The 17,349-nt window shown below is 56.4% G+C and overlaps 1 protein-coding gene and 1 long non-coding RNA gene across 2 annotated transcripts in view; one reads left to right on the forward strand and one right to left on the reverse strand.

Moving 5' to 3' along the window:
- Positions 1-14,127: 14,127 nt before the first annotated feature.
- The window catches only part of LOC121105211, a 4,101-nt gene continuing 879 nt past the window's right edge, over positions 14,128-17,349 (reverse strand). The window contains exons 2-4 of the long non-coding RNA XR_005837637.1: positions 16,661-16,776; positions 16,064-16,291; positions 14,128-14,567 (exon numbers count right to left, since the gene is read on the reverse strand). This is a non-coding gene — a long non-coding RNA (uncharacterized LOC121105211). The remainder of the gene's footprint in view (positions 14,568-16,063; positions 16,292-16,660; positions 16,777-17,349) is intronic.
- The window catches only part of ASB2 (ankyrin repeat and SOCS box containing 2), a 37,580-nt gene continuing 36,204 nt past the window's right edge, over positions 15,974-17,349 (forward strand). The window contains exon 1 of the mRNA XM_040641490.1: positions 15,974-16,144. The gene's annotated coding sequence lies outside the window, so the exon portion shown is untranslated. The remainder of the gene's footprint in view (positions 16,145-17,349) is intronic.

The raw sequence follows: 17,349 nt of genomic DNA on the forward strand, positions 1-17,349 counted from the left end.
AAGTCGGGGGCGGGGGAGGGCTGGCTGCCGCTGGAGAAGCCGTCCGTCCGCAGGCCCCAGAGTGCACGGGCCGGGCTCTCCGGTTGCCAGCAACAGAAACGCACAGGCTACTCTGGGCAAAGACGACATCCGTGGACGGCATGAGGGAGGCCACAGAATGAGAAGAGCTAAAGACCCAGGCCTGGGGAGTCCCAGGGCCCAGGGCAGCCCTGGAGATCCAGGCAGCGGGAACTCAGGGGCATACCCCCCAAAATGAAGCCTCCCCTCCCCCTTGCCATCAGCCCCTCCATCCCCAACAAGCAAGGACCTTAGAGAAGGCACCCAATTGGCTGAGCCTGCTCATGTGCCCGCCCCTTGGCTTTGACTGACAGGCACATCATAGGCGCTGGTTTAAGGGCTGGCAGTTTCCTAGAGCAAACCCCAGGCCCTTTGGCTGGAGTCTGGGAAATGGACGCTGAGCGGGTTCTCAGCCCACGGAGGCTCAGGGGAGCCTGGGGAGTTTGGGCTTTATCCTGAAGACAACCAGCCGCTGGAGGGCCTCCGCTGAAGGACTGGCCTGGTGTTTTGGAGCGCGCCCTCGGGCTCAGCGTGGAGGTGAGCCGGACATTTGTCAGGACACTTCTAAGTGCTTTCCATGCAGGGCCTGATGTCATGTGGCATACCACGAGGTCAGAGCTGTTCTTTCACAGAACATGGGGAAACTGAGGCCCAGAGAGAAACTTGCCCAAGGCCTCGCTGTTGGGAAATTGTTGAGCTGTGAATCTAGGAAGTTGAGACTCCAGAATGTCTGGAAGATTGGGTTGCTGGGACTTGGTTACTGATCCAGTGGGGATCCCACAAGCCGGGACATAGGGTGAGGGGGGCTGCTCCCGGAGAGACCCCATTAGCAACTCTGGGTGTTGTGTCTTCACCTGTCAAGGGCAGATGACTGCCTCCCCCTGCCCTGCAGTCCCCCTCCCCCCACTAAGCAGGTGCAGGGTGCCTGGCCAGACCTCCTCTCTCCCGGGCTCAAAAACCCTAGGACCGCATCCCCCGCTCATTTAGGGCCTACACCACTGGACCCAGTATGGCCACGGGCAGGGCGTTGTGGAACAACAGCGGAACAATTTGCTACCCAGTGAGGATTTTATTTTTGGCCTCAAGTGTCGTGCACCCACACAAGGCTGGGAGGCAGACTGGTGGCTCTGGACACACGTCTCCCCACCGGGCCCTAAAGAGCAACTCTGCCACGATCACCAGGGACTGACGGCTCTGATGGCTGTGCCACAGCCTGGTGCTTTGCCTGGAATCTCTCATCTTCTTCTCAGGAAGCTCCTCGGAGGTAATGGAAGCATGGCTCCATTCTGCAGAGGAGAACACTGAGGGTCTATGGGGCAGAGGAACTTGCCGAGGCCCACGGCTAAGAACAGGTAGCAGGGTCCGCTCCGTAATCCGTGGAGCCTAGTGAGACCTGCAAGTGATGGGCTCCTGATTTTAAACATTAAGAATTTCAAGACAGCAGTGTGGACGCAAAACCAGGTATGGGCTCTTCTGAGCGTGGGCCCCAGTACATAGCTGCTCCACAGGGATTTGAACTCATGCCTAGAGATTCCAGAACCTGTTAGTGAACTCTACCCCGTGGCTACCTTCCACACTCCACCCCCTAGCCTGCCTCAGAGCCTCTGCGGGGCTCTGGCTCTTCCTCTTCTCCTCCCCACCCCTACCCTCACCCAGCAGGCTGCAGACCCCACCCTTCCCTGATTAGGGGAAGAATTGGGGGCTGCAAGCAACTGTAGACCAGAAAAGAAGATCCAGGTGGAGAAAAGCTGGGGGACGCAGCTGCTGAGGGGCCAGGTCTCAGACACCCCTAGATCTCTTCTCTCCCCTGGGCTATGGGGGAGGTAAATCTAAGACAAGGCTGTGTGTTCCAGACAGCTGGGAACCCTGGGACCTGGGGGTGAGCTTCAAGGGCAGAGCCACCATTAAATGGCAATAGAACCCCATTTTTTTAAGCCTTAACAAGGATTCCTGGGGCTGGAATTTGACCCCAGAACTGGAGTCTCCTGGTGCAGCAAAAGGGGTGGCCAGATCAGGCTTCTGGCCCAGAACTCCAGCCCTGCCTGCCTGGCAGCCCCAAATGTCCCCCAAAGGGACAAGACCAGCCCTGACCCACCCCAGGGCCTTTGCACCTGTGGTTCCTTCTGCCCAGAGCACTGTTCTCCTAGCCTTTCATGGTGCTTTCTTCTCCTTGCCTTTGGTCTAGCTCAGATGCCAACATCTCAGGGTGGTCAGGGGACCGTGTCGAACAAGCCTGGTCTCCCCTCACTCTCAGTGGGTTCTGTTTTAATACTTACCACTCGGAATCATCTTCCTGGAGTGTGATGTCCATGAGGGCCAGGCCTGGTATGAAAGACCCTGCTGGAGTCTGTGTCTAGAAGAATAGTACTGGACACCCAGCAGGACCGGAAGTACTCTCTACTTTTCTGACCCCCACCCCACCTGTTTTCCTGAAAAGGAGTGGTGGCCCAGAGCTGTAAGTACCTGTGAGCCCCAGAGGGCCGGGCTGCCTGGGTCCTCAGCTGTATCCTCAGGGCCCAGCACACTCAAGGTCACATATTCAGTGGGCACCAAGCAAGTGTCGTTAAGTGACCAGAGAATGGACTGGACTTGGAAGAGATGACATACTTGCACAAGGTCTTGAGGCAGTAAGTGGCAGGGTTGGGTTCCAAATCGGGTCAGTGGACTCCGAGTCAAGTGCTCACCCCTTGGCCTCACAGCTGCCTCCAGGCTCTCTGACCCCGCTTCTGGGAGTGATCGGACCAGGGCGCAGGTCATGGACATGGCTGCAGGTTGGGAGCTGACCCCTGCCTGTCCCTTCAAGGGGCCGTGGGGAGGATATCGAGCGTCCCTTGCAACCTCGCTGTGCATAGCTGACACTGTGGGTGCCCTACTTGGGTCCCCCACCCTGACCACTCAGTGCATGCTTCAGCCCTCCCCCTGCTAGCACCTGCACGTCTTGCTCAAGCATCCTTTGCCACGTTAGAGGCCACAAGTGCCATGGAATCACCAGCCCTCAACTGCCGGCTGATGGGAGAATTATCCACACTCCACTCGGCCTCCAGTAACGGGACGGCTCAGACGCTCTGGTCCCACGTGGGCTCCCAGAGTTCCCTGCAGGCTTCCCCACAGTGCAGACAGGCCCGAGAATATGCCCTTTGCTGACTCTCCTCTTCGGTTTCACTTCCCTACCCCTCGACCATGTTCTGTGCGACACCCCCCAATACAGCGTAAACTCAAATCCTAGTCTGCTTCCGGGGAACCCAAACCAAGAACCGAAGTCTCATTTCTTTGGGGCTACCGGTTCCTGGGTCCTCCTCGCAAATCCTCCTAGGTATTGTCAGTTGTGTGGTTTCGGGGGGGGGGGTGGCAAGGAAGTGGAGCCGAGGTCACTGGCCACCTCGGAAACTGTTTCCCCTTCTTCCTGGGAACAGAGCCAGAAAACATTTCCCAGCCTGTGTGAAGTTACAAGTGGCCAGGGGACCACGAGCTAGCCCATACAACGCGAGGAATGTCTACCCCGTCCAGGCCAGGCGGACAGAATGTTCTCTGTGTCCTCCTTTGCGCGCTCTCTCTGCTTGCACCTCTGTGCCCACGGGCGCGGCGGCCCGGGAAGGCCCGCACGACGGCAGAGCCACCCACAGACGCAGCCTGGGTCCCTGAGTCGCCTCCGGGCAGAGAGCTGTGTGCTGAGGAAGAACGGTAGCTGCGTGTAGGTTTGCAAGAGGGAGAAACACACTATTGTGTTTGAGCCGTTGGGTGTTTGGGATCTGGTATGGCAACCACTGTTTCCTAATTCAGAGGACGAGAGTCTGGGCCCTGGGAGGTGGGCAGACCTCAGTTTAGGCCTGACCCTGTTTCTCACTGCGTGAGTGCCATGAGCAGTCCTTGATTTAATCTCACCACAGACTGCCCTCTAGGAATCCCTGTCCCCTGTTAGGGATGAGGAAGCTGAGGGCCAGAATCACATCGCAAGGGGGTGAGAGGAAGGCATTCAGTCTGACTCCACACCCAGTTTAAAGTGCACAGGAGGACTCCAGATCTTTCTAAGGCCCTTTGTCTCTCCAAATGTCCTTGTCCTGGTTGCCAACACTGGCGGAGCTCTGCTGTGACCTCAAGGCTGCTGAGAATCGGGCCACATCACTGCCAAGGTCCAGGACCTGCTCGTGGGAGCAAGGACCTAGATGCTTCTGCCTGTGCCCCTGGGGACGTTTTAGGGGCTGATGCCAGCAAGTGGGGAGATGTCTGGGTCAATCTTATCTTTAGGCTACATTCTTGTCCCCAGGGCAGCCTCCCACTGTCCCAACTTGAGAAAGAAGCAACCCCTAGTCCTGTCTCTGCATGGCAGGGGGTACGGGGTTCAAACCCACCTGTTCCTCTAGTTGGGTGGCCGGAAATGTTCCATGACCTGAGGGACAATTAGTGTATCAATCAGGGGCCCTGCAGGTAGGATTGTCAGATTTGGAAAGAAAAAGATGTGATGTGAATTTCAGATAAACAGCAAGGAATTTTTTAGTGTAAGTACGTCCCATGCCATATTTAGGATATATTTATACTAAAAGTATTTGTTGCTTATCTGAAATTTAAAGGAAACCGGGCATCCTATATTTTGTCTGATGACCCCAACCACAAAACACCATGGGCACATGCGTAAGGTAAATAAAGAGAAGTAATGAACTGGTAGAGATGTGGGTGGGGTCATGGGCACCAAGGCCGAGCGAGGCATCCAGAGTCCAGCCCGACAGGTGCTGCAGATATGGAAGATGGAGTCCCCGTCAGAACCGTGGTGCCAAGCAGAAGAGGAGCTGGAGAAATAAATACCCTGCCTCCTCCACCTGGTCCTGCCCACTTGGCCTCCCATTGGCTGGACTCAGTCAAAAGCCAGAGGGCGAGGATGCTTGGGCAAAGCTCAGCCTGCCGGGCATGGAGCTGGGCACAGAAGGGCGGGGCAGGACCTGACAGCAAAGGAGGGAGACAGCTCAGTCTAGAAAAGGAAGCGGGGGTTTCTTAATCTCCCTTGGGCTCTGCCCCCTTGATGTTGCCTACAGAGGACACTCCTTACCACAATGGACAGGGACAGGGACAGATACTACACGTGGGCCCCCAACCCTCTGTTAAGAGGCTCTGTTAAGAGTCCAGCAAGAGGCGCAAATTGGAGGCCAAACGCTGGTGACTGGGTGTCCACGGGGGCCTCTCACCCGCATGGCATTGCCGTGATCGGCTCCAAGCTTCTCAGGTTCTCAGGACCCTTGCATCCAAACCCTCCCCTGAGATTTCTACGGATCATGGGGCCTGTGCTCTCCTGCCATCTAAGCCCCCTGCTATCTCCACCCCGACCGACCCTGCCCCCAGCAGACTGGCCACAACCCTAACCGTCCAGGAACCTGGCTGGCCTCCCTCAGAAGTGCAGGAGCGCGGAAGGGTCACCCGTGCAGGGCTGGCCCTCCACACTGCCTGCTCCCGCTGCCCTCCTCCCTGGACCCAGATTCTTCACTCTGTCCTGCAGAGGTCCTCCTCATCCTCTGAAGGCCCCGAATGAGGTGGGAGTCATGTCCACCCCACGCTTTTATCCAAGTATTTCCCAACAAAAACAGCTGGCTCTCTCCCCCTCTTCCCCCTCCCCCAGCTCGCTCGCTCTCCCTCCCTCCCTCCCTCCCTCCTTCCTTGGTCCCCACCCCAGCCCCTGTGCCTTGCACTAGGCTGTAGAAATGAAAGAAAAGATAATTCTGAACTGCTTAAAAACCTCCCCATGCTGCTCTTGCCGGAGTAGGGTAAACCGAGCCGGGAGCCGTCTACAAGCCAGGAGTGGGGACCCGCATAGACGTGGGGCATCCGGCACCTGGATCTTGGTCTTTCCGGGGCCTGCAGAACTCTGCAACCTGTGGCAGCCCCACCTCAGACATGCAGACAGGCAGATGGACAGACGGCGACAGGCTCTAAGGAATGGCTGGCACCCTGGGAACCCAGGGTCACCGACTGAGAAGCAGAGCTACCTGCTGCCCTGGCGTGCTGACCTTGGGCTGATATATGAGTCAGTGTTTTGTCTGCCAGAAAAAAAAAAAAAACAACCAAACCCCAAACCACCACTCCCCTTTGTGTCTCCCCACCCCCCATATAGTCCAGGCTCTTGGCATGACTCCAAAAACTCTCCTGGTCCAGCCCTGCCAACTCCTCGAGCCCACGTTCGCCCTTCCCCACAGCCTGCACTTGGCCATGCCCATCTCCTGTGGTGGCCAAGCTGGCCACCAGCTTCAGTGCCCGGACCTTGGCTCCTGCTGTGCCCTCTGCCCGGGCTGCCCGGCACCCACCTGTGCACCTACACACGCTTCCTCCACCAAGACTCAGGGCAGCAGCATCCCCTTTGCTGGAAGACCTCCCCCATCCCTCCTCCCTGTCCCCACTCCTCCTCCCTGATCCATCCCTCCTCCCACCCCTCCTCCCTGCCCCCACTCCTCCTCCCTGATCCATCCCTCCTTCTACCCCTCCTCCCTGCCCCCACCTCTCCTCTTACTCCTCTCTGCCCCCTGCCCCCCTCTTCTCTCTGATCAAGGCCGTGCCTCCCAACAGGTAGGGCTTGCACATCCCAGCAGCTGACACTGCTTCTGGCTCTTACTAGGGCTCATGGCCTTTCCTTTGTGCCTTGAGGATGGAAATAGGAGTCACAGGTACTGAGCCCTTGCCTCAGGCAGCTACTGCCTTAGACTTCTCGGTGCTTTTCTTAGGTCAGCCTTACACCAGCCACGTGAGAAAGGTGCTAGCTGTCACCCCAGCCAACAGGTGAGAAGGGCCTGCTTGGGGTGGGGGCGATCAGCCGCCTGGGGCACCAGACACTCAGCGGGAGCAGCACCCGTCTGCCCCACCCCGCACCCCTGCTCTGTGGAACCTGCTTGAGGGCTGGAGGGAGCGGGCGTTCAAGTCTAAGAGGGTCCAAGGGCCCAGTGTGCAGGCAGGTGGAGTGAGGGTGGGGGCGTTGAGTGAGAAGAGGGGCCGAGGAAGGTGTGCGGGGCTGGTCACAGGGGCCTCGGAGGCAACAGGCAGGAAGCTGGGCCTGTTTAGAGGCTCCCAGGATCCGCCTTTCCCGCCCTCGGGAAAGGACAGACGGGAAAGAAGGCAGCCGCCCTTGGCCAGACAGACCCCTGGACTGCCCGAGCCAGACAGCTGGCCGCTGGGCACCGCAGCCCGCAGAGCACTCTCCCCCAAGACTCTCCGCACGGCAGACACCTGCTCCTGTCAGCCCGAAACTGCTGGTAAATATAGGCCCAGGGGCCCCAAGGGAAGGGCGAGGACCTAGGGGCCACAGAACAGGCCCTGCATCAACAGAAAAGTCCGTTCCCATCCCAGGAGCCCAGTGCCAGCGCCCGAGAGCTGCAGGCCGTCCGCCCCCACCCGAGCCGAGTCCTGGCTGCCGCGGGCGTGGGTGTGTGCCCGGGTCACACGCTCTTCAGGGGCCAGGCCAGGAGCTATGACAGTGCAGTTCGGAGCCGATGCTGGCCGGCGTCTGCGGCACCAGGAAAACTGGGAAGTAAGGGACAAAGGGAAGCACAGAGAGAGAAAGGAATTTAAAAAATCTGAACCGTGTACTAACTTGGAAATGTATCTTAAAGTCTCTGAGCCCCCACGTCCTTAGCTGTAAGATGGGGACAGTCCCATCACCCACTCCCCATCATGCCCTCCTTCCCGGTGTCCGCTCATGCCAGGGGTCCCAGGGGCTGGTGGGGGGGGGGATGGGGATCCAGCCTCCCTGGGTCACGTGCAACACGGTGAGAGTGCATGGGTGTGAGAGCGTCTTCGTGCACAAAGATCGGCAGCAAGCACGCTAAATGAATTCTGGTCAACGGCCATTATTTGGAAATTACATAGGATGAGAGGTGGAATCCCAGGATTCAGGGACTCTTCCAAAGTTGTTCTTATCCCATTTTCTGTTTCTGTTTTGAAAATATGTAGGTAGGCTTGATTTGAACTCCAACTGACAAGCAGGATTCTTGATCTCGGAGAACAAAGGTACCCGTGTGTAGCTGCCTGCTCTGGTTTCACAGACACTCACAGTTTGCAGGGGTCTGTAGTCTTCACAGCGCCTCTTCTCCAGTTAGGGCTCCGGAGAGGGGAAAGCTTTGTATAGGGTTGCGCAGAACTTTCCAGAAGGGCCAAGACCAGCATGCGGGTGGCGAAGTCCAAGCATTTCAATGTGCACGCAAGTGCGCACACGCACCAAGAAAGACACGGAGAGCCGTATTTCTAGAAAACGAGAAACTTCAACAGCTGTTTAATTTTTTTGTAAGACTAGTTATTCACCAACTGTCGTGCCAGCTGGTGGGTGAAATGTACCTCTCTCCTTCACTTCAAGAATGTGAGCTCCGTGTGCGTGGTGGGCACCTGCGTGCGCGTGTCTGCATGGACCACCGATGGCAGGAGCCTGGCCCAGCAGAGCTGAGACCCACCTGGGGACCCCCCTTTCTTGCTAAATGCAGAAACCCCAACCTTCATACTGATCGCCAAGGCTGTTCCTTTCGCTTTTCTCAAACCGCGACTGCATTTCCCTCTGCTGGTGACCTTCAGGGCTGGTTTACGAGCCCGTTCAAGGAGCCAGTCCTGTAACAGTCAAAGGCATTGGAAATCCAAACACCTGGCCCCCTCGAGGGCAGCTATTCCTGAAACCCAAAGCCATCCCCAGGAGTGAAGGGGAGCCTCCCCCTCATCCACTCAGTGCAGACCTCATTTTCTTCCCACCGGCCTTTTTCCCGTGGCAAGTCCACCACAGCCCCGTGGACGCTCGGACCATTAATTCTATACCGGGGAGGCTGTTCTGTGCTTTGTAGGGTGTTTGTTTCTTTAGACTTTATAAGATATTTAGAAGCATCCCCAGCCTCTACCCACTAGATGCCAGGAGCAACCCCCCTTCAGTGGTGGCTACCAAAAATGTCTCCAGGAATTGTCCAATGTCCCCTGGGAGGAAATTGTCCCCAGTGAAGAAGTACTGTTTATCCTCTGTCTCTATAAGGAAGTTTCAACTAATAACAACCACTAGCATTTATAAGTCTTTACTCTAAGGAAGATATAGATACTTTCTTATGAGTGTGGGTACTGTCATTCTTCATTTTGTATATCAGGAAGCCGAGGCCCAGAGAGGTTAAGTAAGTGGTCCAAGGTCACACAGCGAGCACGTGGTGGAGCTGGCGGATGACCGTTCAGAGTCTGGACTTTTGGTCACTGGGCTCCACAGGGAGATCCAGCGCAGTCACCTCCCAAGTGATCCTGTGCTGGAAGTGGCCCCAACCTGACCCCTTGGATTGGGAACAATGAGGCACAATGACATTGACCCCCAAACTGCCCGTGCTTGAAGCCTCCAGTTGTTCACTGGGGCTTGTGGTCTATTGTAAACCACGTCCTCCCCACCCGAGTATTTCTGGGATTCTCCAGGGGGTAGCAGGCATCTTAAATGAGCTGCTGAGCTCATCTTGCCTTGGTGTGGTGGGCTTCCTGCCCATTTGCCCAACAGCTGGGGAGGTAGGGTCCGCAGCAGATGTGACGATCGACAACTAAGCTCCCACTGTAAGCTTGGGAGGGAGCTGCGGAGAAGGCGGGAGTGGGTTTCTGGAAGCAGTGGCCTCCACAAAGCCTTGGCTCCTCCTGCGCTCCAGCCCGGGTTCCCTTGCCTCAGAAAAAGGATGCTGGCGCAGATGAACTCCCACGACCTTCCCGTTCCCACATTCTTTGCTCCTTCAGTTCTGTGTGGGCTGACGTGTCACCGTCACCAAGTTCAGGCAAGTCCCAGCAGGGCCTTGGGGTTTCCACCTGTAACAGTGGGATGCTGACTCCGCCCCCGGGGGCAGCCATGCAGCGGGGTGCCGGGGCCACCCCCTACCCCGTCACACCCAGAACCCGGGCCCTCCTCCTCAGAGCAAACCCAGCGCTGTCCCCAGAGCAGTGGCGCTGGCTGACACCTCTGTGATGTCACATCACTGGCCACTTTGGATTCCCCCAGGAGCAGAGCCTGGGAGCAGTCCACTGCCCTGCAGCTGCCAGATCCGAAACAGCTGCGCTCCCTGTGAGCTCTGCCTCCAGAGTGGCCGGCCCAGGGACCCAGAGAGGCATCTGCCTTCCCCTCTTCACCCAGCTACAGAGCGAATGGGTCTGCGACTGGCCCCAGCCAGGAGCTGCTGTGTCCAGCCGGCCCTACAGCATCCGACACAGCCAGTGGCTCATCCCTGGGAAGGAGGCTGACTGGTCGGGTCTGCTCGCAGGAGTACTTTCTCTCCTACCAAAGGGCGCTAGGAAGCTCCCGGCCCTGCTATGGACCCGTGGATGTTCACGGAAAACCTGTTCCCAGCAGTTAACTTGGGTTGAACTTTGTTTCTGAGTTCCCAAGGGTGACTCAGGCACCTTGACATCAGGCCCTGGAGGGGACCAAGAGACCTGACCAGCCAACAGGGCCAGCAGCCTCCAGGATGGATCAGCCCAAGGTCCACTGGCCGCCTACGCTCACCTGAACCATGGGAGATGCCTTCCCCTCCTACACAAGCCCCTGTAGGTGGCAGGTGCGGAGGGAGAAGAGCCGAGGCTGAGTGTCTCCGGAGTGCTGAGCCCTGGGATCTCATCTAACCCCCTAAGAGCCATCGGACAGAGGACTTGTCACTCCCATCTTTCTCCGAAGATGAGACAGATTCAGTGAGGTGCGGGGCTGTGGCCAGGGTCCCTCGGCAAGGGAGGAATAGGCGGGGATTATGTAACCCCGAGGCCCGTGCTAGAAACGGGGCGGCGTGGCGCTCCCTGGGATTGCACGTGGGCGGCCTCTCCCAACAAGGAAGATATCATCTGCACAGGATTGGCCAAGCATGTCCCAGCCGTGTCCCTACCAGGCCCGGAACACCCTCCAGGGGCAGGACATCCACTGGAGGAGGTCAGACTCTCACACAGATGGGCCTGGACTCCAGGGTTTCTGCAGCAGATGGGTCTTTCCCCAGGGGCTGAGAGCCACGTGCCAGATGGCCTCACTCTGCGCTCTGGGCAGGGGTCGCTCAGCACTGCCAGCCGAGGAAGGTCGGGGGTTTGTATGAGGGATTCAGAGTAGGGAGCAGTGAGGCTAGCTGAGCCCATGGCTCGGCCATGTCTTTCCGTCCTGTGGCTCTGTCCAGGCCACTCTTGTCTGAGGTCAGTTATGGCTTAGGAAGGCCCCAGCCGGCATCAAGAGCCCCACGTCCCAGGATTAGGCTTGTACTTCAGGTCTGCTCATTTTGATGGAAACCTTATAAAATCCCACTATTCCTCCCCTTACATGCACGTGGGGCATTGGAGAGAAGAGGGCTGGACCAGGCAGCCCTTTGCCAGTCCCTAGGGGCCCTCCTCCTACTGGTTTCATCCCCACATGTAGGGTGTTGATAGGGCATGAGGTTGGCCTGCCCCTTCCTCCCGTCTGAAGGGGCGAGGGCCATGCCCCCACTCTGCTCTCTAGAAATGGGAAGATTGTCTTCTCTCCCATGGCCCCCTGAGCTGGGAGGTTGCCTCAGCCCCCTGAGCTGTGAGGTTGAGGGGGTCCAGATTGTTCTAGAGGAAAACACTGTCGGCCACACATCAGAGGACACAGTACCCACTTTAAAGAAAGGAAGAAAGGCTGGGATTTGTCTCTGCCTTCTCCTTGATCCCCTCCTAACTTTTCCATAGAGGCACCTTCCTCCTTCCCAGGACTTGGCCTTTGTGGGCCCCCACCTCACCGCCTGCCGTCTGTCCTCTGTCCGCCCCCTCCCCCATCCAGGATGCTGTCCAGGGTGAGGACTGCACTCTTGTCTGTTCTTCATCTCTTGAAACCAAAATAAACTAATATCAAGAGGCAGCCAGGGCTGGGGGCCAGGATGCCAAGGCCACAGGGTGCTTATTTTAGCGGCTGATATTCCATTGCTGGATCAGAGCCGTCCCCGGACTTGGCACTGACCCACATCTCAGCTCCCTCCTCCCACTTAGCTGGCGCTTCCTCTCTTTCTCTCCTTCCTGGAAGAGGTATCACTGTCATAGGAAAATGTGCTGGTGTTGGCGTCCTCTCTGGGTCCTACTAGCTGTAGGGCTCTGTGACCTGCTTCCCCATCACATGCACGCACACGCACACGCACACACCTGGTCTATCCCTTCCAGGCTTCCCTTCTTGTTTATTTTAATCTGAATTCCCATAAATAGAGGGGTGTGTGTGTGCGCGCGTGTGTGTGGCCAAGAGTCAGGCTGAGGCTGGCAGGCAGGCTATAGCCCTCCCCAGTTGAGACCTAGGAGCTGTGTGGCTTGAATGTCAGCAGATACATTCAATGGTTACTTAATGGGCACTTACTGTATGCTAGGCACTGTTGTAGGCACTGACACTCAGCAGTGAACAGCAAGACTATTCTAGATGGGAGAGAAAGGCAACACACAAATGACATCAATCCGTAATAAGTAAGGGGGGTGGTAAGTGTTATAGAGAAAAATAAAACAGGATAGGGGACTCAAGAGGGAGGGAGGCTGGGTTCTATTTAGGATCAGAAAGTAGAAGCTTCCTGGTGCCCTGTGAGAGCCTTGGGGACTTTGTCTTGGGGGTCACATCCTTCTTCCTGCTCCCCTGCAGGTTGACCAGTTGTTTGCTCTCAGTCCCAGCATCTACCCATCCCTCTTTTACCCTTTTCTGTCCCCATAAAAATGCTCCCTAGAGGGCCGTTCCACAGGCCCACCTCTGGGGTCTTATACAAAGTCGGAGACCCTGGGCAGGCTCCAGAGATCACGGAGGCCAGGGATTCTCGGAAGCTCAGTGTCATTTGTCATCAGGGGCGTGCAAATTAAAGCTGCAACAAGATTCCACCACAGCCCATCAGAATGGATGATATGAAAAAAGATGGAGTGACTGGAACTCTTATACATGGCTGACGGGAATGCAAATTGGTACAACTCTGGAATACTGACAGTTTTACGTAAGTTGGACACACGCCCATCCCATGACCCAGCGACTCCCATCTGAGGTGCGTACCCAACAGAAATGAGGACACGCATGCACCAAGAGACACGTACTGGAATGTTCGTAGCTCTATATTCCTAACTGTCCCAACCTGCCCAGATGCCCACCAGCAGAACAGATAAGCTGGGCGTAGTCAGCATGGAATACCACACGGCCGTGAGAAGGAACACCCCAGAACCTGGGCCAATCTCACCACACACCATTGAATGAAAGAAGACACAGGTGTGGTGTTATTCTTAGGACATTCAGAACAACCTTTACTGTCAGAGGTCAGGGGAGTGGTCACCCACCCTTGGCAGGAGGAGATGGGTGGTGGTGTTGAGGTGGGGCAGAGGAGGGGGGCAAAATGGGGGGGCTCCTAGGGTGCTGCTAGTCCTCTCTTTGATGCAAATGCTGAGTGTCCTCCGTTTGTGACTTTCTAGTGAGCTGTACTTTTCATGTGTATATAATACGTTAATAAAAAGTCATAAGAAATCAGTGCTGTTCAGGCCTCGACTCAGATGAATTCATAAGAAAGTGTGGGGTAGGGGGGCGCCTGGGTGGTTCAGTTGGTTAAGCATCCAACTCTTGATTTCAGCTCAGGTCATGATCTCAGGGTCATGAGATCGAGCCCCGTGTTGGGCTCCATGCTGGGTGTGGAGTCTGCTTAGGATTCTCTCTCTCTCTCTGCCTCTGTTCCTTTCCCCTCACTGTCTCTCTCTCCTTTCTAAAAAATAAATAAATGAATAAAATAATAGTAACAATAGAGAGTCTCTGGGGTAGAGGCAGGCATAGGCAGGTTTAATGGGGTTCACTGCCGAGTCTGGAGGGAGCAGCCTGTGATGTCAACAGACAGGCCAACCTGTCCTTGGCTTGGGCTTTGTGGACCGTTACTGCAGCGTCAAGCCTCCCAACTTTGACGAGTAAGGACCCAGGGGAAAGCAAACATTCATCCATTGACTTTCGTAACCTTGTGGGGTTCCTTGTTCTGCCCCAACATTTGGATTCCCTGTTATATGGGGGGAGGAGGCAGAGGGGTGGCGGGTAGAGCTGTGGTTAAAAGCACCGCTTTTTATGTCAGGCAGCTGTGGCTCAGATCTAAACCATTACTTACACATCGTGGGAGGATGGACAAGGTCCCCCAACCCCCTGAGCCTCAGTTTCCCCCTCTGTGAGGTGGGGGTGCCAGGAAGGTTGTGTGAGTACAGCAGGATGATGCCATTTATTTTTTTTAATTTTGTTTTATTTGAATTCAATTCATTAACATATAGCATATCGTTAGTTTCAGAGGTCTAGTTCAGGGACTCATCGGGTGCGTGCAACACCCAGGGCTCATTCCATCCCGTGCCCTCCTTCATGGCCGTCACCCCGTTACCCCAGCCCCCCACCCACAGATGATGCCGTATTTTAGTGTAAGTGTGCCCGGCTAGACCCTCCCGCTGCTGGCCACCCCCAGCGCCCTTTCTGTTCCCTGTGACTCTTTACCCACGATTTAGGCTCTTGATTTTCAAAAGCGGAGTGGAGGCACAAGGCAACAGGGTTTGGAGAGTGAGTTTCTCCAGCTGACTCGACGACGGGAGATTGTCTGGATTGGGAGAGAGGGGTAAGGCGGAAGGCCACTTTGAGAAGGGACGCTGTGCCTGCCCGTGGCCCGCCCCGAGGCCACATCTGGGGAGGGGGTCTGGGCAGTTAGAGAGCAGAGGAACCTGTGCCCCACCCCTGGCAGGGGGCCCATGGAAGCAGCGGGACCCCAGGGATGTATGCCGCGGGACCCTCTAGAATTTCCTCCTGCCAAGGAAAATCCCCAAACAGTAAAGAGACCTGGATGGCCCCTCCCTCACTGCTCTTCTCTCACACCCAGACCTTGGCACAAAGGTCTGGGAGGGGCTGAGCATGAGCTAACCTTGAGGGGCCACCAACTGTAGCAGCCCCAGCTGGGGCGATGACATGATTTGGCAGGTGCCAGAGCTGAGTAGCTGGGAGACAGCCTGGGACTGATCATGTTGTCCAATCCCCGGGACCAGATCAGACGTCCAGAAACTCAACCAGAACCCAGGGTACCCTGCATTCGCTGAGATTTATTTCCAGGTGGAACATTCCAAGAGACTGTAAAGGCATCCTGAGGTTCTCCTGCGATTGACTTGATAAGAAAATCATGCTAGGGGGTCGTAAATCCAATATCCTCCAAGGGCAAAGGGCCTTTGAAATTGAAATCATTTTCCATTTAGAAAAACGGACCAAGTGACAGTACCAGTCCTCTCCCTCCCTCCAGCCAGTGGGGATGTCGCTGCCTGGCAGCGTGCCAGGGGCATCCTGGATGCTCAGTGCGTGTGGCTGAGGATGTCTCTGCCACCTGATGCTGACATTTTGTGCCATTCGCTCTATTCCAGAAACAGGGGCTGTGTGCTGGAGGAAGGCTTCCCTCCGCTATGTGCGGCTGCCAAGGCTGGTGCACGTGCTAGTTTGTTTGCTCGTTGGTTCCCCTGTCTTTTGCAGCCCAGCCCCATCCCATGACAGCCCGCAGCTGGATCCCGGGGCATGCTCAAGGTGTCTGCCAAGGCCGCTTATCCCCAAACCCAAACAGACTTCCCTCCCGCTCTTTTCCCTCTGCTCCTGTTCATCTTCTGCCTCTCCGCCTTCCCTCCATCCGTCCTTCTCCCTGCCCTCTTCCCAGCCTCCCTGCCTCCCCCACCTTCCCCTCGCCCTCTCCCTCCCCCTTCTGTCCCCGAGACCCCAAGACCCCACGGCTCTCTCCCTCTGTTCTTCTGTCTTCCACGCTCCCTTTTCATCCCCGGATTATTTCAGTGTCCCTCTCCCTTGCTTCCCTGTTTTCCCCAATGACCTCTTCTTTCCCCTCTCATTTATGCCTCATCCCCTCTCCTCCTGCACCTCTTCCTTTCCTTCCTCCTCTCCATCACCTCTTTGCACTTCCCTCCCCTCTCCTGTCCCCCAGTGTCCTCCCCCTCTGTCTCCTAATCTCTGGGCTCTGACTCCCCACCCTCTCTCCCTCTCTCTCTCTGTCTCTCACCCTCCCTGTGTCTCTCCTCTCTGGCTCCCTCCTGGGGAGTTCCAGAAACATACCCATATATGGCCTCCATGTCAAGGATCACAAATGACGACGTCACGTGAGGGCCAGTGCTCGGAGATGCTCTCTGCCGCGAGGTACGTAATTGACGCACCGTGGAGGGACGGAAGGCGGCGGGACGGCCTCCTCCGTGCGATCTTCAAATAGGACATCCGAGATGCACAACATCTTATAGTTTGGCTTGCCATCACTGGTCATGCGGTGGGCCCGAAATAAACTCCCTGCTTCAGAGGAAAGCGTTTCAGATCTGCCTGGCAGAGCAGACAGGAGCTCAGGGCCAGGGCAGAAGGAAAACTCAGGGACCATGTTCTGAATTAAGGCACTCGCAAGAAAACCCTTTGTAGTACCCCTGAATTGTGTGCCCCTGTTTCAGAGCCTAACAGGTAATGCATGCTTTCGAGTTTCTTACACTGACTTCGAGAAAGATTGTTTGGCTGGGACTTAACCCCTGTGCTGCTTGTTGGTGACTCCTTATCGTCAAGACTCCTTGCCTGCGTCTCTCTTTCTCTCTGCTGACTCTTGTGTTATCAAGCATGCTGGGGACTTTCACTTTGGACTTGGGGACAGAGAATCAGCCGTGTGCATGTACTTACACATTCTCCTGGAGGACACTCGCTCCGAATTTCACTCCTCTGTGCCCTTCTAAACATGGAAACGGAGCGGGGTTATCAGCGGTGCTATTGTGGGTGCCGTGGACCTTGGGCAGTGTCTGTGGGGGACAGATGACTTTCAGAAAGGCTTTTAGGTCAGGTGGATAGATAGCTATGTTTGCGCACGTGGCCATCAATGTCCTGTGGCATTTAGGGAGTACCTCTGTGTGCGTGGTTTTGCGGGGCGATAGCAGCCAGGTGCCCGGAGCTGTACCTGCAACCTCTTGGGGCTCATGGGGGCGGGAGGGGGGTGTCCAATCGGCAAACAGAGACTGTGAGACAATGTGAAGAAGGAGACGTTCCATGAGATTTAACAGAGCGCTGTAGGATTGCAGAGATGCAAGGGTACCTTGTGTGTGCGTGCGCGCGTGTGTGCGTGCATGTGTGTGCGTGCTGTGTGTGTGCATGTGTGTGTGTGTGTGTGTGTGCGAGCATGAGGACATATCCAGGGAGGAGACAGATTTTGAAAAGCTGGGTGGATGTCACCAGGCAGAGGGGCAGGAGAGGGACCTCCAGGCGGAGGGGCAGCTCGGGCGGACACGTCAGGGTGGGTCTGCGGTGTTGGTGGGAAGTGAAGTGCAGAGTGGAGACAGCAAAAGGTCGTGAAGGGGAGAAGTGGGGACAAAACTGGA

Source organism: Ursus maritimus, unplaced genomic scaffold, assembly GCF_017311325.1.
Source record: "Ursus maritimus isolate PB19 unplaced genomic scaffold, ASM1731132v1 scaffold_25, whole genome shotgun sequence".
Classification (NCBI taxonomy): domain Eukaryota; kingdom Metazoa; phylum Chordata; class Mammalia; order Carnivora; family Ursidae; genus Ursus; species Ursus maritimus.